Source organism: Aquarana catesbeiana, linkage group LG13, assembly GCF_042186555.1.
Source record: "Aquarana catesbeiana isolate 2022-GZ linkage group LG13, ASM4218655v1, whole genome shotgun sequence".
In the NCBI taxonomy this organism is placed as follows: domain Eukaryota; kingdom Metazoa; phylum Chordata; class Amphibia; order Anura; family Ranidae; genus Aquarana; species Aquarana catesbeiana.
In genome coordinates, this window is record NC_133336.1 from 222,156,573 (window position 1) to 222,162,483 (window position 5,911).

Below are 5,911 nucleotides of genomic sequence, written 5' to 3' on the forward strand. Positions count from 1 at the left end.
CCAGTCACAGGTTGGGGACTTGTCCGGGATGACCTAGGTTTAGGGGAAAGTGCTGGCCATTGGACTGAGGACATCTAGTGGCAGAAAAAAAGTACTGCGGGTTGAAATTTGTGGATTGAACGTGAACATTGCAGAAAAAGTAAATTCATCTATGAGAAAGTAAAATTAGACGTTATATTGGTTTAGATGAAGTTCTGATTTAAGGTGGTAGGTGACCAAGAAAACTGTATAAAGCAGACTGTCCAGTAATAAGGTGTAGCGGGTATTGCAGCCAAAGACTTACATTAACACAGATGACTGCATGTACAAGAGGGGAGAGAGCTGGCTGTCATGTCTGCATGGGCTCCCCCCCCCCCTCCTTCTTCCTGTTTTCACTGACTGAGTAATGTAATGTGAACTGACACACACAGAGCTGTGCATTCAGCAGCCTCTCTTGTGCCCCTATTGGCCAGAAGAAAAAAAACAATTAAAGGCACAGTTACAACAGCCAATGGGAGAGACTGTACTGAACTGCAGGGAGAGCTGCAATGGATTCTGGGACATGCAGTTCCCATGCAAAACGGCCCCATAGACTGGTATGTAGGGAGAAATACAAATCCCAGCAGGCTTTGCTGACAGGAAAGTAAAAGACTCCATTTTGTGTCCTGAGGTAAAAGTCAGTGGATGGAGTGAGAGAGACACAGACGTGATCTGAGGGGCTGCTGTTACCCAAGGAGGGGATCCATCCAGCCACAGCTCCAGAGGTCGGGGTGCTGATCCTGTCACGGTTCCGGGAGTCGGACGGCGACGGACATCCAGCCTGAGAGGGATCCCGGCTATATCTCCAGGTGTTCCTGACGGCGTGGGGTGATCCGGGTACAAGGTGGCCAGTCGGGCCTTTCGGGGAACTGGTCTCTTGATCCTTTTGCCGCAGGACGGGTGAGCGGGCGTTTGCCCGTCTTTAAAGACATGGTAGTCAGGCAACATTGCCTCACCAGTGCCCACATTTGTAGGAACACTTGCACCCTGCTGAACAGTCACTACATTCCACTTTGCCTATCAGGATACTGCTAGCATCCTAAATCTCATTTTTGCCTACCAGGATAATTTCAAGTACCCCTTTGTTTATCCTGCTCAACAGGACACCAAGTGCACCAACGCCAGGCTAGCCGAAGATCCTGGATATCTCAATTGTGAGGACCCTTTCTGTTACTCTTATCAGTAATTTAGCAATTCTAGTAGACTACCTTTAAAGGGGAATGCTCACGTTATCAATCGGCAAGATTTCTGGCTCCCAGGTGTCTTCTATACAGGTAACGAGCTGAGATTAGGAGCGGCGACACAGGAGCTCCGTCTAGCTGCCCAGCTGTGTTCCTGGTCTTCTTAATGTCTCCGCCGGCCGCGGACCTCTAGCGGCAGCAGGCGTCGTCGTCAGAAAATCATAAAAAAACTGATTTCTTTGGACATTTCTCGGGAAACAATAATATCGTGAAAATAGTCTAAATCCTGGAAATGTCCCAGAAAATTCGGGACAGTTGGTAAGTATGACAGGTCCGTCCGGAGTTTACTAATGAACATCTGAATGATTCAGAGGAGAACTGGGTGAAAGTGTTCTGGTCAGATGAGATCAAAATCGAGCTCTTTGGCATCAACTCAACTCACCGTGTTTGGAGGTGGAGGAATGCTACCTATGACCCCAAGAACACCATCCCCACCATCAAACAAGGACGCCCCGTGTCTGCTGACCCCACAGATGGGGACGCCCCGTGTCTGCTGACCTCACAGATGGGTACGCCCCATATCTGCTGACCTCACAGATGGGGACGCCCTGTGTCTGCTGACCTCACAGATGGAGACGCCCCGTGTCTGCTGACCCCACAGATGGGGACACCCTGTGTCTGCTGACCCCTGAGATGGAGACGCCCTGTGTCTGGTGACCCCAGAGATGGAGACGCCCCAAGTCTGGTGACCCCAGAGATGTAGACACGCCGAGTCTGCTGACCCCACCGATGGAGACGCCCCGTGTCTGGTGACCCCACAGATGGAGACACACCGCATCTTGTGACCCCACAGATGGACACACCCCATGTCTGGTGACCCCACAGAGAAGTGTCTGGCGGGTGTGATCTCCTCACACATCACCCAACTCCTCTTTGAGGTGATTTCTGACCCACAGCCTGCTGTCAGCCCAGGTTTGGTGCATCTCTGGTAGCCCCTTCCACATGGGGGAGTGGAGGTGCCGCTCTGCTTTCCCAGTGATCCCCCGGCCAGTGGCACCATTCCTGGGAATCACCTGTCACAACATTCAAGGGTGGTTGGTGGGCGGTGAAGTAAGGAGGCCACGCCTCTCTCAAATTGAAACACACCCAGTCACCAAAACATCAATCAATGGAATCAGGGGCGGGGCTACAAGTCCCAACATTGTCCGAGAGACAGATAATAATATAATGTATACAATGTACTATTATCTCTATGGGGAGAACTACAAGTCCCAGCATGCCCTTTGTAGCTCCGCCCTGAGCGGTGGGAATTGTAGAGTGCAAGCTCTTGGGCAAAGCATCTCCACAATCCCCCCATATGGGGGGTCAGAGGTCAGGGGGTGACTCTGGGGATCGCGGTTGGAGGAGGGGTCCTGGTAAATGTGATACTGATCCTCTGACTTCAATACTTCCCCTAATCATCCATGTGATCAAAGGATCAGCATGACCCCCACAATACTGAGTCTGGGGTCAGAGATCACAGTGTTGAGTCTGGGGGTGGGGTCACAGTGTTGAGTCTGGGGGTGGGATCAGAGTGTTGAGTCTGGGGGTGGGGTCACAGTGTTGAGTCTGGGGGTGGGATCAGAGTGTTGAGTCTGGGGGTGGGATCAGAGTGTTGAGTCTGGGGGTGGGATCAGAGTGTTGAGTCTGGGGGTGGGATCAGAGTGTTGAGTCTGGGGGTGGGGTCACAGTGTTGAGTCTAGGGGGTGGGGTTACAGTGTTGAGTCTAGGGGGTGGGGTCACAGTGTTGAGTCTAGGGGGTGGGGTCACAGTGTTGAGTCTAGGGGTGGGGTCACAGTGTTGAGTCTGGGGTCAGAGTGTAAAGTCTGGGGGTGGGGTCACAGTGTTGAGTCTGGGGGTGGGGTCACAGTGTTGAGTCTGGGGGTGGGGTCACAGTGTTGAGTCTGGGGGTGGGGTCAGAGTGTTGAGTCTGGGGGTGGGGTCAGAGGTCAGAGTGTTTAGTCTGGGGGTGGAGTCAGGTGTTTAGTCTGGGGGTGGGGTCAGAGTGTTGAGTCTGGGGGTGGGGTCAGAGTGTTGAGTCTGGGGGTGGGGTCAGAGTGTTGAGTCTGGGGGTGGGGTCAGAGTGTTGAGTCTGGGGGTGGGGTCACAGTGATTAATCTGGGGTGGGGTCAGAGTGTTGAGTCTGGGAGTGGGGTCAGAGTGTTGAGTCTGGGGGTGGGGTCACAGTGATTAATCTGGGGTGGGGTCAGAGTGTTGAGTCTGGGGGTGGGGTCAGAGTGTTGAGTCTGGGGGTGGGGTCATAGTGATTAATCTGGGGTGGGGTCAGAGTGTTGAGGCTGGGGGTGGGGTCAGGTGTTGAGTCTGGGGGTGGGGTCAGAGTGTTGAGTCTGGGGGTGGGGTCAGAGTGTTGAGTCTGGGGGTGGGGTCAGAGTGTTGAGTCTGGGGGTGGGGTCACAGTGATTAATCTGGGGTGGGGTCAGAGTGTTGAGGCTGGGGGTGGGGTCAGGTGTTGAGGCTGGGGGTGGGGTCAGAGTGTTGAGTCTGGGAGTGGGGTCATAGTGATTAATCTGGGGTGGGGTCAGAGTGTTGAGGCTGGGGGTGGGGTCAGGTGTTGAGGCTGGGGGTGGGGTCAGGTGTTGAGGCTGGGGGTGGAGTCAGAGTGTTGAGTCTGGGGGTGGAGTCAGAGTGTTGAGTGTGGGGGTGGGGTCAGGTGTTGAGTCTGGGGGTGGGGTCAGAGTCGGACTGTTTCGCACACACATGGCATCCATTTGCCCTTCTGGAAGATTTTCGATTCTGCTCAGCCGGGCTCGGGGTTCAGCCAGGAGGCTGACCTCACTTTTCTCCAGTCTGCATTGACAACACAGCTCAGTCACTGCCCCGCCCCCAGCCTCCTTATTGGACTAGAGTGGTCACTGAGATCCCTCCTCTGAGACTGATAGCCCCGCCCCCTCCCAGCAGGAAGCCAGTAGAAGGGAAGGATCGCACACTTCTATTAGCTGATTTTTGGATCATTCTGTAATTATGGATTCTGAAGGATTATTTCTGCCCGGAGTTCACCTATAACCACATGTGGAGGCTCCTGGGGGGGTTGGGCAAAGCTTGTAGGGGGGCGGAGTCTGAATCCAATTGGCCAATCAGGTTTGCACAGAAGCTTCACAGACAACAGGCAAGCCGCCATCATCGCACAGTACAAGAGTTCAATATAATCCACTGGGGAGCCAGATTCAGCAGAACTTTCACGTTGCTCCCAACCAGCAATCTCTCGCTGTGGCGTCCCGTGCTGGATAAGGGGCGGAGCCGAGAACACAGCGATCATTTGGGTGGAGATTAGGGGCTCAGTCAGAGGATAATGGAGGGGAGGGTCAACTCTCCATCATACCTCTTGTTCAGTCTGAGTTTATCTGTAGCAAAACTCCTAGGACTTGTTTTTTTTTTTTTACCCCCACTATGTGTCTTCACTTTCTGTTCTAGTGACACGACAGGAAGTGAGAGAGGATCTCCCTAATGGGGGACACAGCAAAAAAAAAAAAAAAAATAGAGAGCTTCTGCTCCGTCATCTCATTGCAGATCCCCAGGTGGTACAAGGCTCCACCCAGGTGAGAAGCCTCAGGTTGGAGCTGTCTCCTTCTAGATACAAGCCAAGCTTCTTCAGCTTCACAGCAAGCGACATCCTGGAGGCCGCAGGCAGCCCAAGACTCAGCTTCCAACCAAGGCTTCTGACAGGGGAGGACGGCTTCACATTTAATGGGGGTGGAGTTTACCTTGTCTCAGTTGTTGGGTGAAATAACCCGATGTTACTGTAAGGAGGCGGGGCCACTTCACCCGAAAGTGATATTTGTGGGCAGAGTGCAAGGAGCCCATCTCTCATGGGGGGTCTGATTGGTGAATATTTCCTGGTTGTATTCCTGGCTCCACCCATAATATATGAAATCATCCAGCCGAGGAAAGTGGGAACCCCTCAAAAAAGGAGGATATCATGCGGGCGGAGCTGGGAACTCGCTAGACATGAGTGGTTTGATTCGTTCAGAATTAAAATTCTGACTTTTGTTCTAAGTATCCAAATTTCGGAATTAAAATAATAACAAATTTAAACTAAATCTCAAAATTTGACAAAATTTGAGTAGAAAATAAAAAGGAATAGGAGGAATAGGATAGAAAAGAATAGAATAGAATAGAAAAAAAAGACAGAATAGAAAACAAAAGAATAAAGTAAAACAGAATAGAAAAATAGAATAGAAAGAATATAACAATTTTCAAAAATTTGAATAAAATAAATTCGAATTGAATAGAAAAAAAAAAAAAGGAATAGAATTGACTATAGAAAAGACTAAAATAGTCTAAACAGATAAGAAGAGAATAGCAAGAATATAAAAATTATAACCATTTTCAGAAATTCAAATTGTGAATAGAATAAATTGGATATAGAATGGAATTCGATTTGAATTCAATTCGAAAAATTTTAATCGATTCAAATAAAATTAATTCCAAAAATGAATTAAATTAATTTATGTAAAAAACAAAATCGAAACAACTTTTTTCGTTCTGCACATGTCTAGAACTCACCAGTACAGTCCTCCCAGAGACAGAAGAAACTGTCATGGCGGGTTAACTGTCCAGCATCATTCAAAGCTCTGAACTGTTGTGGGCGGAGTGACTCAGCAGTCACATTGTGCGAGTGTAAGGAAGACACGACAGGCAGAGGACGCAGTCAC